Source organism: Sminthopsis crassicaudata, chromosome 2, assembly GCF_048593235.1.
Source record: "Sminthopsis crassicaudata isolate SCR6 chromosome 2, ASM4859323v1, whole genome shotgun sequence".
Lineage (NCBI taxonomy): Eukaryota > Metazoa > Chordata > Mammalia > Dasyuromorphia > Dasyuridae > Sminthopsis > Sminthopsis crassicaudata.
Window position 1 is genome coordinate 378,942,250 of NC_133618.1, and position 18,948 is coordinate 378,961,197.

Below are 18,948 nucleotides of genomic sequence, written 5' to 3' on the forward strand. Positions count from 1 at the left end.
TGGATGCAGATGGCATTTTCTGTCCAAAGTCTTTTAGAATTGTTTTGAATCACTGGACCGCTGAGAATAGCGAAGCCTTTCATAGTTGAACATTGGACATTCTTGCTGTTATTGTGCACAATATATAACTGGTTCTGCTTGTTTCACTTAGCATCAGTTCATGTAACTCTTTCCAGACCTTGCTATAATTAGCTTATTCATAATTTTTATAGAACAATAATATTCCATTGTCTTCATTTATCACAACTTGTTCAATCATTCCCCAATTGATGGGCATCCACTTATTTTCCAGTTCTTTGCTACCAAAAAAAAAACAAAAACAAAACAAAAACAAAAAAACCCTGCTACAAACATTTTTGTACATATGGGGATTTTTAAATACATTTCATCCAAACTTTGAGAAGAGCCAGTTTATTGAGTAGTAGGGTCAGGAACCACATTGCAGAAAGCTGAGAAATGAGAGGACAGGAATTTGAAGTGATGAATGTAGATGACTCCTACGAGTTTAATGAAAGGCAGGAGAGATATGGCATAAAAATTCAAGAGGAGTATGCTTAAAGTATAGTGATGGAATTTTTAATACAAAGGAAACTTGGCAGTATTTATAGTCATAAAGGAAAGAAACAAAGAAATATTATATGGGGAAGTAATTGTGAATGTAAGATTCTGAAGAAGACTGGGGAATGGACTGAGATTGAGGGTACATCAGAAGTTTTCACCTTAGTGAAGTAAAATAGGATTTCTTTGTCAGATACTAGAATAAATGAGGAGACAATAAAGATAATGTCAAGGAGAAACTAGGGAAGGAAAAGGGGTGTGGTGTTATGGAAAACTGTGATGTAAAAGATCAGGATTAAGATAGTCTACACCATTTCCCTCTAAATCACTATATCATTTTCCCAACAACTGCTAAATTAGAAATATATTATCAATAGTTCTTGATCCTAAGTTTATCCAATAGCAAACATGTATTTCATTGCAGCTTTACTTATTTCACTGATCTATTTTTCTATGTATTTTAGCTTTGATAATTATCATGCTACAATAATTACAACTTGATGCCAAAGTTTGCAAATTTCCTTTTTACCTTTATTATTTTTTCTTTCACATTTGTCCATGGTATTATTTCATTTAAATTTTGTTAATCCTATAGATAGAATGTTTCACTGATATTTTAAAATTTATCACATTTGGTTGGTAAAAGAATTTAGGAAATTTTTATAACTTTATTCTATTGACCTACTCTAGGTATAAGCATTGAATGTATTTTCTAATTATTTTATTACTTTGCAAATATTTTTAGGGTTTGTAGGATCATAAATTTAGAGCTGGAAGAATTGATAATAACAGATAGCATTTTATGGTGTTTTTATATGTATTGAATCATGTGACTACCACATCTCTATGAGGGGAGTGCTATTATTGTCTCAATTATACAAATGAAATAACTGAAACACTGAGACATTATGTGACTTTTACCGTGTCATATACCCAACAAAATCTGAGTTAGGATTTGAATCTAAGTCATCATGACTCCAAGTTTTATGCCAGATAAAATGTATCACAAGCAATAATTGTCTAGATCAAATTCCTTATTTTAAAAATGAGAAAACTGAGGCCAACAAAGATATGCGTTAAGCACTGGAGACATAAAGAAAACCAAAAATCAGTCTCTGTTTTTAGGTCATTTGTTCAAATGGGCAGATACCATGAAAACTATATATAAACAAATTGTATATGAGATAATTAGGAGATAATTTTAAAGGGAAGGAATTAGCAAAAGATTTGAATGTGCCTTAGTGGGTTATTGTCCAAATAGTACATGTATTTTGAATGGAAATTCTCTTCTCTCTCTTTCTCTCTCAATTTATTTATTTATTATCTTTCTATTTGAGTAAAACTGGATTTTCAAACTCAACTATTAAATCTTCTGCAGCTAGAAATAATTTAGTCTCCATTTTGTTGACAATTGTAGATTTAATTTCTTATTATTATATCACATACTTCAAGACATAAATAAAATGATAATGGGCAATAATAGGACATCCTTTCATTACCCATTGTATAAATTAAAAAGTTTAAAGTGTTTCTCCATTAAAAGTTTCTAGCTCTTAGTGTTATTTGCATATCTTAGGCCATATTCATAAAGATACCTTTTATAACTGTGCTTTTTAGGATTTAAAAATAAATTAATATATTTTCAAAGAATTTTTTCTGTGTCTACTATTAAAATCTTATATATGTGTATATAAATATACATATTATTTATACAAAAATATACAAATCTTTTATATACATTCACATACATATAATAAATTATGCACCTTTGGTAAGTAACTTTGCATTCCAAGTCCCTGTTTTTTCATCTCCAAAATGAGGGAGTTGAATAAGATAGACTTCTTCATCTTGTCAACTCTAATTATATAATTCTATTATCTTTGGAGTCGAAGTTTTTGAAAGACCTCTCCAACTTAAAATCCTGAAAGTTTATTACCATTCCTTTCTTAAAACTCTAGAAAACATCTGTAAGTAAACATTTTAGAAAAGGGAAAAAAGGAAGAAGGGTAGAATAAAATGCAAATACAGACTTTCAAATGTAAATTCTTTCAAAGTGACATCTTTTTAGAAAAGTAAATTTATGTTCTGTTGATTGGCTCTTTGGTATTTGGCAAGATTGTAAATAGAATCTCTGTTAGACATGGCCAGGGGGGAAAATGTAAAATAAATAAAATATTAACCTAATTAAAGTGTGCCTTTTTTAGCTTTGTGAACTTAGTGAAGTTTGCATAGAAGTGCAAAAGAATTACCAAAATATCTGCTCCTGTATTAGGGGATTATTCACCCATGTATTTCAGCAAGTAATCATGCCACTCCATTGGTTTCATACCTGTTGTCCAAAGCTGCTATTACCTTCAGTTCTTTTCTTTCACCTGACAAAGAAATCACCTGCTCTTATTGATTCTCCTAGTCTATGCTTCTTACTACTAACACTCTAAAATAATCCCTTATTATCATCTATTTGTACATGTTTTTTTTTCCTGCTGTTCTGTCTCCCACCTCTCATCCATACTTCTAACCATAAGCATATACATTTTTTATTCATAGATCTGTTCATGTTAATTTTCTAAAATATCTAAAAGAGTCCCTATTATCTATTGAGTAAAGCATTAAAAAAACACTGTAATCTCCCTTCTACCTACTCAGAAATGCCTCATATGACTCATTTCATCTCTGCTCCTGCTAAACTTGACTATTTACTATTTCCATATATTCTTTAATTTCTGAGAGGCATACTCACTGTTACATATGTCAAGAATTCTCTCAGGAGGTGTGGGAAAACTGGGACACTAATACATTGTTGGTGAAGTTATGAATTGATCTAACCATTCTGGAGAGCAATTTGGAACTGTGCCCAAAGGACCATCAAATTGTGCATGCTTTTTGATCCAGCAGTGTCTCTACTGTATCCCAAAAAGATTCTAAAAGAAGGAAAAGGACCCACATATGCAAAAACTGGAAACTGAGTGGATGCCCATCAGTTGGAGAATGGCTGAATAAGTTAAGATATATGAATGCTATGGAATATTGTTTTTTTAATGATCAGCAGGATGAATTCAGAAAGGCCTGGAGAGACTTACATGAACTGATATTAAGTGAAGTGAGTAGAACCAAGAGAACATTGTATACAGCAACAGCAAGATTATACTATAATGAATTCTGATGGATTTGACTCTTTTCAACAATGAGGTGATTCAGGCCACTTTCAATGAACTGGTGATGGAGAGAGTTATCTATACCCAGAGAGAGGACTGGGTGGGGAGGCAAGGGGGGAGAGGCTGAGTATGGATCAAAATATAGTATTTTTAATTTTTTTGGTTGGTTATTTGCACTTTGTTTTCTTTCTCATTTTTTTTATCTGATTTTTTTCTTGCACAGCATAATAATTGTGTAAATATGTATGGAAAAATTGCACATGTTTAATATATATTGGATTATTTGTTGTTGAAGGAAGTGAGAAGGAGAGGCGACAGAAAAATTTGGAACACAAGGTTTTGTAAGAGTGAATGTTGAAAACTAATCATATGTTTTGAAAATAAAAAGCTTTATTTAAAAAAATATATTTCTTATTATTGCTTCTATTATATTGTTTCTATAAATCCCAGAATTTGAAACCCAATTTAAGTCACCTCTTGCAAAACATTTCATTCCTCCCAGGCAGTAATTAAATATCTCAAATAGTTGTTTATTCTTCATTTTTAAAAAACGTCATTGTAGTTGATATCCTGACTGGTGTATGAATTGAATTGAAGTAATACCAAATTGCACAGTCATTAGTCCTAGTCATCAAAGTCCAGTGGCAAAACAAAAGTTAAGATAACTAGTGATGGCCCATTATGCAATAAATGACCCTAGCATATTTGATATTTCACCAAGATCTAACCACTCACCCCACAGTATTTACTTCAGCCACTTTTGTGGTCATTGAAATAAATTGCTCTCATCTGCCCATCCATGGCATAGAGTCTTCACATGCTTGAAGTAGACACCTCTTTAACTTATTAAAAGTTAAAGTCTCTCAATTCTACTCAAAAATAAATCAATTTTTAGCTCAGCAAAACTTTTTTTTTTTTTAATTGGAGTATGACCATTATACATGCTACAGCTTCTGGGAGCCACAGATGAGAATTAGGTGAAAGGTAGATGCCAAGGCTTTACAAGCCTTGATTCAGATGTGTGAGTTTTACCTGAATTTTCTATATAGCCCTCTCAATAACACTTTGTAATTAGGTGGTAGAGAGGACAGAGGATTAAACTTGGAATCAAGAACAATAATTTTAAATCCTGCCACAGACATTTACCATCTGGGTGGACACTGGGCAAGTCACTTTCTCTTGGTATGTTTCTTCATTTGTAAAATTGAGATGTAATTGTATCTACTTGATGGGGGATTATTGTGAAAGTCCTATGAGATAACCTTACATAAGTAAAGTGCTTTGCAAATCTTAACACTATCTAATGCTATATGAATACTATTTTTCCAATCCTTTTATGTAAGCAGTAAGGGTATTCTTTTGTACTGTGGTTTACATATATTTTTAATCTTTATTAAAGTTATCTACTGAAAACTAATCATGGCATAAAGACACAGTGTAGAGGTTTGTGTTCTTAAAATCTGTAACCATGAAGTTCATGCTTTGACAGCCCTTACAAATGTAGATGGGTCCAGGGACAAATCCAACTAAGCACAGAAAAGCTCATCATCAGAATTTTGGCTGTCTTGTGAAGGAAAAATGCATTAGTCCTGGCAAAGCATGAAGAGTATTGATTGAGACACAAAATATCACCTGCAATAATAGCTATTTTTATCTAGTTTTCTTTTCTGGAGTCAAATGCAAAGATCAGTTTCACAGATCTATGTGCTTCTATCACCAAGAATCTCTCTTCCTTTAATAATGAAAGTCAAGTAACATTGTTTTCCCTGCATTGTTGTGCCACAGTTACCTTTTATTGTCCTAACTCAGTTTCCCTGAATTGTTCTGCCTTAGACAATTGTTCTGTTTAATTCTGCAACAACACTTCTCCCTCCTAATCATCATGATCCAGATAAGGAGAAAGACCTATTTTAGACATCATGAGCCCAGATCTTCCCTACTTATCAGAATGTTTGGTGCCTCCCCCCATCCTGTCAGAACTGGATTGATAGTCTGTCCTGCTCTCAGTGCTCTGACTCCACCCCTGCCTCAGTCTACCTTATGGTAACTTGGAGCCATGTGTGTACATATACTTCATGGGAAGCACACATTAGCTGCTGGATGCTTTGGGAATCAGACCCCAGCATGCCCCCAGCACAACCCCTTTCAAATAAAATATTAAAAACTATCTGATCTCTATCCTGCCTCAGTTTCTCTGACATTACAGCATGAAGCCTTTGAGATCCCTCAAAAAGCGGGGATTCTTTCTCCCAAATTATCTCATGTGTAATTACTTTGAATACACTTGCATTTATTTATTCATTGTCTATTCATATTTATTATTTACTTACATTTACACTACATTTGTTCAACTATATTTATGCAGCACAATATATATTTATACAAATGTATATGTGTGTGGATGTTTGTATGTTATCTCCTCCATTAGAATATTAACCTTGCAAGTAGGGACTTAATGAGATAATTTTGAACTAGAAAAGATAATCTATTGAGATAAAATGTAATGAAGTTATAACAGGAACAAAAAATGAAATATGAAATAGTTTTGAAACAAATGAAACAATCATCTTGTTTCATTCTTTGTACTTGTATCACTAGTACTGAATTATCAAGTCTTTTAAAAAAATCCAACATTTAAAGACAAGTTTAATGTGCTATTTTTCAATATAAATTATCTGATTCTAGCAAATAATAATTGCCTTTCTTTTCACATCTTACATAGTACTTTACTTGTGTCCCTTCTAAATAAACACTTAATAATGATATTCTCATATACCATTTTAATGGTATCTGAATACTTATTGATTGCATGATTGATTAGACTTATTATAATCCCTCTTCCATGGGACAGCCCTTGAAATATTTAAAGAAAGCAATCCTGTCTCACTTGAGCTGTCTTTGCTAAAAGGTTAAATATGCTCTTTTCCTTCATTCAATCCTCATATAATAGAATTTAAGACTTCTCACTCTCATTTTGACATCTTCCTGCTTATCAACGTCCTTACTAAAATGTGGTGCTCAGAACTAAACACAATACTTTCAATGTGATTTGATTAAAGTATAAATATATTAGAACTACCAATTCTCTTGTTCTGAACACTATGCCTCTTCTATCACAGCTCATTTACAGCTAGATACAAAGAGTTTGTATTCCATTTTTGACTTAGATTGAGATGCACTTCACTAAAAGCTCTAGACATGCATATTCTCTCCTTATCTCGACTTTTTAAATCTTTGGTTTCCTTCAGGACTAAGCTAACTCATAACCTTCCATTTTATGCTTTACTGATCTCTCCTTATCCTCTTCAACTACTAATTACCTTTATCCAAAAACTACATATATATACATGTATACACATGTATGTGTATGTGTGTGTATATGTTTACATATTATAAATTGTCTCTCCTATTAGTTTCATTTCCCCTTTTTTATTACCAGGATTTATCACATTGTCTAACTTATAATAGGTATTTAATAAATATTTGTTGAGTAATATTTTAATCATACCTCACATCCTGTTCTATCTTTATTATATTTTATCTCATTGGATTAAGATCAAAGTTCTACTTTGTCCAAATCTTTGTGAATCCTACTTTTCTTCCAGGATTATCTAGTTCAATGAGTTTTGTATCATCTGCAATATTAGTAAATAAGCATTTATTAAGTGTGTATTAAGTACCAGGTATGATTTTAAGCACTGGGGATATGAAAGAGTTTGCAATCTAATAAGGGACTACTTAATCCAACCTGAAAATTTGACAAGTGCCATTTATGCCTTCTATTGAGAAAAAATGTAAAACTGTCTAAGTAGGGACAAAGGTAGGCCACTTGGATATTTTAGTAAAACTTTCATTTCAAGTTAATATTGAACCATTCATGATTAAGCCTGAAATGAAGGCCATTATATTATTCTCTAATCTGTCCAATTTTACTCTTGTATAACATATTCTTTTCATTTTTCCAAGAATAATTTACTAAAATTTAGTTAAACCATAACTACAGCATTCCTGTAATCTACTCAGAATCACAGAATCTGAGAATTGGAAGACATATCACTAGTTTATCCAACAACAACAACAACAACAAAAATTCCCACTAAAATATCTTTCACATGACAAGAAACTAGCTGGCCTTTACTTAAGGGTGGACAAGGAAGTACCCACGTCTTGAATCAGCCCCTTCCCCTTAAGGATACTTGCAAATTTTGTGATTTCATGATGAAATTGACTTCTTTGCAACTTCTCCTGATTGTTTCTAGTTCTTCCCTCTGGGACCAAATATATTAAGTCTAAGTCTGTATCAATACACAACCCCTAAGTATTCAAAGACAATTATGACATCCCCCTTCAGTCTTCTTTTTCTCTATACACAACATATGACTTCAGCAAAACATCCCTTCAGTCAAGTTCCTATGACATCAATGTGAAGTCAAAATTGTGACCAAATCTCATTTTAGTTGTTCCACTATGAATATTCTTACAATCTGCCAATACATTTCTTAAACCATGATGCTCAGAAATGAACAAAATAATTTAGGGGATGGCTTCCAGGGCCAAAATACAGTGAAATTTAATGATTTTCCTATTCCTGGTAACTATGACAATTTAGTAACTTTCAGAAAAAGGAATGAAGTTAGCCTGAATGATCTGCTCCTAATGAAACCACACTGATCACTACTTCCTCTTGAAGACATTCACAAACCAGGTTGTGTCTCCTCTTCATTCCCTGTCACGCCACCATGATTAGTAGATTCTCCCTTGTCACTTCAAAGGCTACCTACCTCAAGAGGCCTTTCTTAATTTTTCTATTGTTTCTGTTCTTCACCACAACCACTTTGAATCCTAACTTCTCTGTGAATATTTTTTTATCTCACAGTAGAATGTAAGATCCTTAAAGGCAAGGACTATTTAATTTTTGTATTTATGTCCTCAACACCTACCAGTTAATAAATGTAATGAGTTGATTAATGGTATCATATGCTATATAATTTGTTTTATAACAGTATATGTTATATGTAAGTATGTGAGTCTAGTTTGTAAAAAGTTAATTTCATGTTTTCTGCTCAGTCAGATTGTAAGTTCCTTGAGGGTGTGTGTGTGTCTGTGTGTTTAAAACTCCAGAGTTTAGCATATTATCTGGTATATAGGAAATGTTTAATTAAAAAATTCCTATGGCTTAACAGATTTCACTGTCATCAGTGAAGGCTGTAACTATTTTTTTTTAAATAAGGGTTTTTTTTATCATTATATAATAATGTGGCACGGTTAATTGACAACTGCTAATTAAGATTACACCTTTTCATTTTCTTCTTTATTTACATTTTTATTTCCTCTCCACTAAAGTTACATCTGTTATATTTACTTCTATATTGATTCTAAGCCAATAGGATATCTGATATACTTTTTTTCCTCCTAGAGTCACACTAAATCTTGGATATTTACTTAGGAGAAATCTACATTCAGTCTTCCTATCAATTCTCACTGCTGGAAAGACAGTATGTTGGTAAGAGTGAAAAGTTTGACATGGGCAGATTTCCTCCTCTCTTCAAAGATTCAATGCTAATGTGAACAATAGGAGGTCGGCCCATCGCTAATTGTTATTAGAGAAGAAACACTGATTATCACATGTGTGTGCGTGCACGCGAGAGACATAATAAATACAATCTTAAATATCACAAGGCATGTCACAGGAATGATTTGCAATTGTAAATCCATTAGCAGTGTGCATGAATACTAAGAGTGCTGGCATGCCAGGTTGTGGATTTGCCAAAGAAACTGACATGCTTTTCCGAAAAGGAAGAAAATACCCAGTGGAAAAATGTCTTTCTTCATATGCAATTAGCTCTTTCTAAATTTAAATTACTTTTAATAATCTGCTGATCAGCAATATATCTTAAGTATGTATAAAGTGACCCAAATGTTTATATTAAACATTTGCCATTAGGTGAAAATGCTTAATGAACTCTAACTCCCCCCAAATTGACTGCTGCAAACAGATACATACATACACACACACACACACACACACACACACACACACACACACACACACACACAATGCTCAGCAGATCACATACAGCTGCTGTCCTTGCAAAGCTTGAGAGAAAGCCCCACAGAGTCACAACTCATTGAGCATCCATCCATGAGCACAGGTGCGGCTTCTTGTGGAGACAAAAATTCAATTTAACATATTCCAGTCCACACCTACTTTGCTACTATCTTTTAGGCTTTCATTGGTCTCTGGAGTTGACTTAACTTCATTCTAATTCTGTCATCTAAAACAGCATCAGAAATATAGTGAGATGTAACATAATCCAGATGGCACTGTTATAGAAATTCAAAGACCTGGGTTCTAGTCCTACTTTTATCACTGACTTAGTATTTGAATTGGAGCATGTCCCTTTTCTTCCTAGCCCTTAATAGTCTACTTTGTAAAATGTATGTTGGGACTACACAAATTGTAACATCTATTCTTCCTCTAACATTCTATGTTTTATAATATTCTAAGATTGCTTCCAGTTGTGATATTATCCTTCCTTTTCTACTCTGCTTTTCAATGATTCTAAGATTCTGAAATCCTATTCACGTCAACCATTCTGTGGTCTCTGATTATAAGCTCCCTTCTTCTAGCTCTGAAATTCTTTCTTCTGTTTTTTTTTTTTTTAATTCTGTGTAGTATAGAAAACAAAATATGGCTGGAAATTTTACAAGCTTCCTTCTCTCTACCCTCATCAGTAAATTATTTGAATTGACTCCTTTTCAATGACTTCATGTGGCTAACCACATCTTATTGAAATTTTAGTTACAATTTACCTAGGAAAATTTATCCCAGATACTTCAAACAGAGCTGCAGAATATAAAATCTTATGTGTACATTCTTTCTAAAGTCAGATGTAATGCCTTAGAAATAGATATAATACTTTAGACTTTTTTTGGTCAAATCATGTTTGATTTGGTTAATCTAGGTTGAACAGTAGTTTAACACTGGAAGCTCTTTTAAGTGAGATCATTCCTATATTAATGAGATCCAGTCTGATTCAAGTGAAGGAAAAAAATGATTAAAAAAATAAAATGTCCCCTTGCTGTTATTCAAATGAATGGAAAGAAAGAGGTGGTATTTTTGAAGCGCCTTTTTTTAGCCTAATTGACTTGGATTTGGCTCATCTTGAGTAGGTTATGTTCTCTTATTGTAGCAGTCTTTCACAGTAAAATCATTCGCCTCACTAATGAGCTCCATCCTGATATGACAGGAGGACAGTTTTAAAAACACCCACTGTTTTCTCCCCCATTCATTTAAATAGCAGCAAAAAAGACACCTTTTTTCAAGTCATTTTTATCTCTGGGATTGGGGCTGGAGCTCATTAATGAAGAAATGATTTTACTCCAAAGACCTTTCAGAGTTGAGCTATAACCTAGATTAGGGAGAGCCAGCCTCATGATAACTTTATAAAATGTTACATGTCTTACATACCAACCATCTCTAAGCTGCCTTCCAGAATCAGGAGCTGAGTTCTAATGACAAAGGATAAATAGTTGAAGAATTGATGGTACAACATTTTAGTACCTATAAGGCTCTGTCTCAATAAGTAATAATAATCTATTTCACCAAGTCATACTAATTTCATATTTGCTATTTTGCTGAAGCAAATAGGACAGAGGAATTGGAAAGCCTGCTTAGCAACAGTTATCTACAACACAATCATTTATCCTGGAAAGATGATACCTTGTGACCTATGGACAACTAAAATTGAATCTCAATGGATGGGGACTTCTCATCCTCAAGAGCTTATGAATTCTTTCTGTGTGTGTGTGTGTCTGTCTCCCCTGTCTCTGTTTCTCTCTCAAAAAAAAGAATATTTTCTAATCATGATTTTCATTAAGTTCACTATTACCATCTTCATCATCTTAAGAAGGGGATAGTAGCAGTTGTATCACAAACAGCAATTCACAGTCATTTGTATTGAAAGTGACTTACAAAAATTAATGGACTCTTGGGGTTTTTAGAATTATTATGGGACCAAATTGGATCCAAGAAAATAAATAAAAGAACATTTTAAGGTTATATAGCTTCACTCATGATCTCTTATAATTAATTACAGCAAGCCCTCAAGTGGTACAAGGTTGAAAAATAGTTATTTCAAAGGAGGATCACTGTGCTCTGGAAATCATTTTACTTGTTTCCTTTGTTGTTTTAATGAAAAGCTATAACATCATCTAGATATCCCTAATACACATCTTAATCACCTGACTTACCCCATAGATGACTAAGTCACTTAACCCTAAATGCCTCAGCAAAAAGAAGAAGAAACAAAGGCTGACAAGAGGGAATTGACTTGCTTATGCCACTGAGCAGTATGAGTATCTTGACTCATTGCCATTTTTACCCATTTTTTGTTTAGATTTTCATGCATAGAATAATGTGATTAGAAATATTGCATAGCTCAATGCATGCTTGAAAATAAGTGTTCATTTACACAAATGTCCCAAAATGAAATTAGCTCATTCTTAAAGTAATGAGTTCTTTACTGTTGGAATTCTTCATTCAGTAGCTCGATGAATTCTCTCATGTCAGAATCAGAGAGCTAAGAAGGGCTCTCAGAAGTCATCTAATTCTTTTATTTTACAGAAGGGGAAATTGAGTCCCAAGGAGACTGATTGACTTGTCATAGAGAAAGTCAGAATTAGAGGCATAATTTGAACTCTGACTCCAGAACCAAAATTTTTTTCTACTGAATTATATCTTCTTCCTAGTATGGAGAATCTTCATCCTTGGGTAGGGATTGAAGTAGATGATCACTAAATTCCCTTTTCATTGTGATGTTATATAATTGACTATTTGGTGGGGTTAATCAGAAAATCACAAGATTTTAAATCAGGTTGACTTTTAGAATTAATTTTTAAAATGCTTAAATTAAAGCTGCTATTTGGGCCCTAATGACATGCTTGTCTTTCTAAAGCTTTACTTTAACTGGGTTTAATCTTGTAGGTATTTCATCCTCTTCAGAAGAAAATGCCACCTGCATATTTCTCCTTTTCTCAAGATGTCACCAGTTCATATCATTGGGTAATAAAAATTCCACTTAATGCAGAAGTATTAAGTCAAGGAGCAAGTTGCTGCACTCATGAAAAAAGTGGCACACATCTGCAACATCTTCATTTATCAAGCACTTCTCTCCCCAAATCCAACAGGGATCTCTAACTATCAGGCCCTCCTGTTGTGTGACACTGCTGTGGATCTGCTAATTGGATTTTGGCAAAGTTGATGTCATCTAACAAGAAAAGAGGAAGTAGGTGGGGATTATGTGTAGGAAGGGGGAGAAGGGATGAGTACAGAAAGGGAAAATGGAGAAGAGCAAGCCAAGGCAATGAATGAGTTCTTGACTACTGAGAGTGTTTACATATATATTCATATTCAAGGATAGGATGATACAGAATCATATATAGGCAATGAGATCAAATGGAAGTCAAAGTATCACATCCCAGTCCCCAACAGTAGTTATAAAGTTGAGATTCAAATCTGCGTTCTACTTTAATGGAAATATCAGATAATCCAAACAGAATTTAAAAAATATTGTCATCATGACATAGTGAAAAAAAGAACTGGATTTGGAGTCAAAACAGCAGTTGTTGTATTTATTACCTATTCAATTAACTTTTCCTCTCTGGTCTTAGTTTACTCCAGGGATTAAACCAAATGGTCTTTAAGGGCCATCCAGTTACTATATTATCTATTCTTATCAAAGTTATTCTAATTAGTCATTCAAGAAGCATTTACTGAGTGTCTACTGTGTGCCATGCACTATACTATGCACTGAGAATGCCAAGAAAGGCAAAAATAAAAATAACAAATCTTTCTACTTAAGAAACTCACAGTCCAAAGGGAAAGAAACAGCATGAATGCAACTATGTGCAAACATTATCAATACAATGTAAATCAAAGATAATCAATAGAAGAAGGGCATTGGGATTATTTATACTAGGGTTAACTACTTCTTTTTCCTCTATTAGATTATATGCTCCTTGAAGGTAGGGACTATCTTTTGCCTTTTTTGGTATCCCAAGGCACTCTGTATAGTGTCTGACATATAATGGGGATTTAATAAGTATTTATTTATTGGCTGACAATTACACACATATATGTATATATTGTTATTCAGTCATTTCCAACTCTGTCATTGCTTGGATCATAATGTTAGTAGAGTTTTCTTGGAAGAGATACTGGAATGGTTTGCCATTTTCTTCTTTAGTGGATTAGGGCTAATAGAGATTGTGACTTGCCCAAATTCACAGTTAGTATCCAATGATTTGAATTCAAGTGTTCCTGACTCCAGGCAGTGCTCTATCCATTGAGCTATTTGCTGCCTATATATGTGCATGTAGGAGTATATATACACAATATGGAGGTATCATAGGTATATGTGTGTGCATATATATATATATATGCACATATGTAATACAAACTTATACATGCATTGCAATTTTACATATATACACATTCTATATATGTATACATACATATTTTGCTGTTTAATCCACAAAGATAAGATTTGACTTCATTCGTGTATATGGTCAAAAGGAAAGCTTATTTTCTCACTCAAAATAGGGAATTCAAATACATTCTTCAGATTAAGAAAAGCAGATCTAAATTTTGCTCAGTCAACCTATAGCTTGCCTTGTGTTTAGTTATTTTTAATTTGTGGTTTTTTAAAATAATAGCTCATTTCCCATAGAATTATATAGTATGACATAAGTAGGAATTCATTCATAGTTGAGGGAAAGTGAAGTGGCTTGTCAATGGCATAACACATGTTATGCCTGCCACTTTGTTTAACATATAGGTCAGTAATAAAGAGAAGCCTTGGAAATTTTCTTTAGCAGAAAAAATAGACATTGATGTATAGATAATGCTAGAATGCAGAGTATTTTTGAAAGTCAACTTCTGCGTCATTTTTTAAAATTACTTTTTAAGAGAACTCACCTAAAAAGGTGAATAGTGAAATATTCCCTTAAGTTGCAGATTTATATTTGAAAGAATCCAGGACTTTGATTTGATTTTCTATATTTCCAATTGCTATTTCAGTTAAACAACACATTTCAAATTAAGATGGTTACTAGTTTAATCAAAAATCAATTAGAAATATTAATAAACAAATGCTGTCAACTTCCACTTAAAGTAAAGCAAGCTTTTTCATTTTCAATAAACAAACAATTGCTAATCACTGTTTTTATCAATATTATAGAAACATGCTATGCAATTTTCTTCCTCTGAATGGAATATAACAATTATTAACAAATTCTTACCAGAATTAACCTTCCAGTATAAAGCATAGAAATTAATAAATATTGTCACTTTGTATTTTGTGAAATGAAAAATTATACAATAGGCAGTGTAGTGCAGTGAAAAAAGAATTGGGTGACGAAGGGCTAAGTCTTTATCACTTTATCTTTTCAGGTCATCATTTTTCCCATCTGACAAATTATAGAATTTAACAAGATGATTCTTCAAGCTTTTTCCAACTCTTTGTTCTAAGAGTGTTTGCAGTTCTAATGCTTTAGGGATTGAATATTCTAAGGCTTTTTCTGTATTGTGATTCTCCATGGAACATAAAGAAAAAGGAAACATTTTTAAAAGAAAATATTCTAAATTCAACATTAAATTAGATCCCCAAATTTCAGAATGGATAGAGACTTCAGGGTTGACTAATCCAAAGTGTACCAATAATAAGGTAGACCATTTACAAGATTCCTGACAAGTTGTCATTAGTCCCATACTCTTCATTTAATAATTTCCAGTTTAGGTAAAGCTACTACCTCTCAAAGTGGCCTATTTTCCAACAGCTCTAATTCTTAGGAAATTCTTTCTCATACTAAGCCTAAATCTACTTCTCTAGAACTTGCTCTAATTACTTCTATTTTTGTTTCTCAAAAAAATAATTTAAAATTCTTCCCAATGACAATGCAGCAAATGTTTGAAGCCCATAATCTATCCCTTAAATATTTTCTTTTCTTCAAATTGACATTTCCCTGTTCTGTCAATCAGTTCTGTAATAATATAGTCTATAGTCCCTGCTGCCTTTTGGTCTCTTCTCTTTAGAAAAATCCACTCCAATTTGCCAGCATTCCTCCTAAAATACAAGTGAGTTTGACTAAAGCAATTAACAGCTAGACTATCATCACCTCCCCTCATTCTGAAGCCTATATTTCTTAAAGCTAGCTAATACCTTATTAAGCTTTAAGTTCCACTATATTACATTGTTGATTCCTATTGATTGTTCAGTCCACAAAAGCCACAGATATTTTGCACAGAAATGGTCGTCTAACTAAGTCTTCCCATTCTGCACTCTTATAGTTGACTCTTTTTAATCTCAAATAGGAGGACTGTACATTTTTCTTTATTAAATTTTTTGCCCCATTGTTCTAACCTATTGACTCAGTTTGGGTTCCTGACTTAATCACCCAACATATTAGCTATTCCTCCCAATTTTGTATCATCTGTATGTAATCAGTTTGACTCTGGTTTCATCCAGGTCATTGAAATAACATATTGAAAAGCACAAATGCATAGTTAATCAATCCCTGAAGGACCTTACTGGTGACTTTCCTTTAAGTTGACATAAAAGACGTCTTCTCTTTGGGTATAGTTATGGAAGCAGTTCTGAAGTCACTCGACTATCTGAAATCACTGGACTATTCATCCATTCTAGATGACCCAATTTGTCCAAAATGATCGTCTGAGACACTTACTCAAAAGGCTACATAAATAAACCATGCAGAGCATATAATCTACTAATTTATTTTCTGTTTCCTCTACCCTGACTCCCACAAAAAAAATTGAGATTCTGCTGACAAGAGCTATTTTTAATGAAACTATGTCATTTCTTATAATTGCTGCTTTCCTTTCTAAATGATCATATTGTTTTACTTTCTTATTCACATTCAAGGTAATATCCTTTCAGTCACTGATTCAACTCCTCAAAGTCATCCTTAATTCTTCCCCTGACCCTTATCTTCTCTAATCCCCATACCCATTTAGTTGCTAAATCTTGTGAATTCTACCTTCATGACACCTGGTATATCTGTTCCCTTTTTTCTATATATGTATCATACCACCTTAGTTTATGTGTTTATTGTCTCTGCCTTAGCTTGTTGAAAACACATTCTAATGGGAGAGTTATGTATCTACATATTTATACATATATACGTGTATGTATAAATATAGCTATATGTATACAGACATTGCATTTATATGCATTTACATATGAAAATACAAAATTAAGATCAATTTCCTTAGGATGCTCAAAAGGTTAACAAACTATGCATACCCTCTGATCCAGCAGTGTTTCTACTGGGCTTATATGCCAATGAGATACTAAAGAAGGGAAAGGGACCTGAATGTGCCAAAATGTTTGTGGCAGCCCTTTTTGTAGTGGCCAGAAACTGGAAAATGAATGGATGTTCATCAATGGAGAATGGTTGGATAAATTATGGTATATGAATGTTATGGAATAGTATTATTCTATAAAAAATGATCAGCAGAATGATTTCTGAGATGCCTGGAGAAACTTACATGAATTGATGCTAAGGGAAATGAGCAGAACCAAGATTTTATTGTACACATCAATGGTAAAATTCTACGATGATAGATTCTGATGGACATGACTCTTCTCATCAATGAGATGATTCAGGCTATAGTTCCAATAATCTTTTGATGATGAGAACCAACTACACCCAGAGAGAGGTCTGTGGGGACTGAGTGTGTATCACAACACAACATTTTCACTTCTTTTATCGTCACTTGCTTGAATTATATTTTCTTTCTCATTTTTTTTTCTTTTTGATATGATTCTTCTTGTGCAGCAAGGTAATTGTATAAATACACATTCCTATTTTGGATTTACATATATTTTTACCATGTTTAACATAGATTACTTGCCATCTAAGAGAGGAAGTAAGTTGTAGGGGGAATTGGAACACAGTTTTGCAAAGATCAATGGTGAAAAATTATCTTTGCATATGTTTTGAAAATAAAAAGCTTCAATAATAATAATAATAAAAGATCAACTTCCTTAACCTGGCTTTCAAGATTTGTCAAGTTCTTTTCTAGCTCTATTTCCCACTATCTGAAATTTATTCAACAAATATATATATATATATACTATTTTATAGCAACTCTTTCACCTTTTGTATCCCATTTCTCTTGGTATCAAGCATAAAAATATGTAAATTACATATGTAAGCCTATATACATATACATATATGGTGCTTGATAATGTTAGTAATTTAACAATAACAACAAAACAATATCAATATAAACATTAATCTATAATACTTAAGGCATTAAAATATTTCCTCATTATAAGCCTCTGAAAATAGTAACATTACTATGATCATCCCCATTTTATAACAAAAGAAGCCAATTCCCTTAATATTGAATTGACTATAATTAATAGAGAAATGCCTATACACCACCATTTCATAAATAAAGGGAAGCAGTATTTGGGAGGTAGAAAAATTTAGTAGAAAGAGACCTTGATTTCTAGTCAGAAGACTTGGATTCAAACATCATCTCTGCTATTTATCATCTATATGACCTTGAGCAAGCCATTCTGCTTCCCTGTGTCTTGCTGTAAAATGAGGAAATTGAATTGAATTCATCCTACTGTCTTTTTCAGTCCTATATCTGTGATCCTATGAAAAAAAAATCACAGATACCCAGACAGCTGTGCAAACATTGAACTGATAAATTCATGATTTTCAAAATAGGCTGCCTGTTGAACATGAATATTCACAACTTGTTACCCTCTTCCTGTGGTATATACTTAGAGTCAAAGAATAGAATCACAGAATTTTAATACTGGGTGGGCCCTTAGAATGATGAAAGATGGAATGTCAGGGTAGAAAGAAATTTTAGAATCACAGAATGTAGAGTTTCAGACTTACAAGATACTTTAGAGATTATGGAATATCTGACATTCTAATTTCCTAGGAACTCTGTGTACGTGTGTTTTATTGAGTCATTCTATCTCACCTGAAGATCTGAAAAAAATCTCTATCCATAACCATATCTATATCTATATGTTTATCTATCTATAATATTATTTAAATTTTTCATATCTTGAGCAACATTCCGTTTCATCCCCTAAAAAAGATTCTTGACCTAACCATCAGGAGTTAAACAAAAGCATTTAGTGTCATTCTGGAAACTAGAATTATGGCAGTCAGGGGATACTCTAAG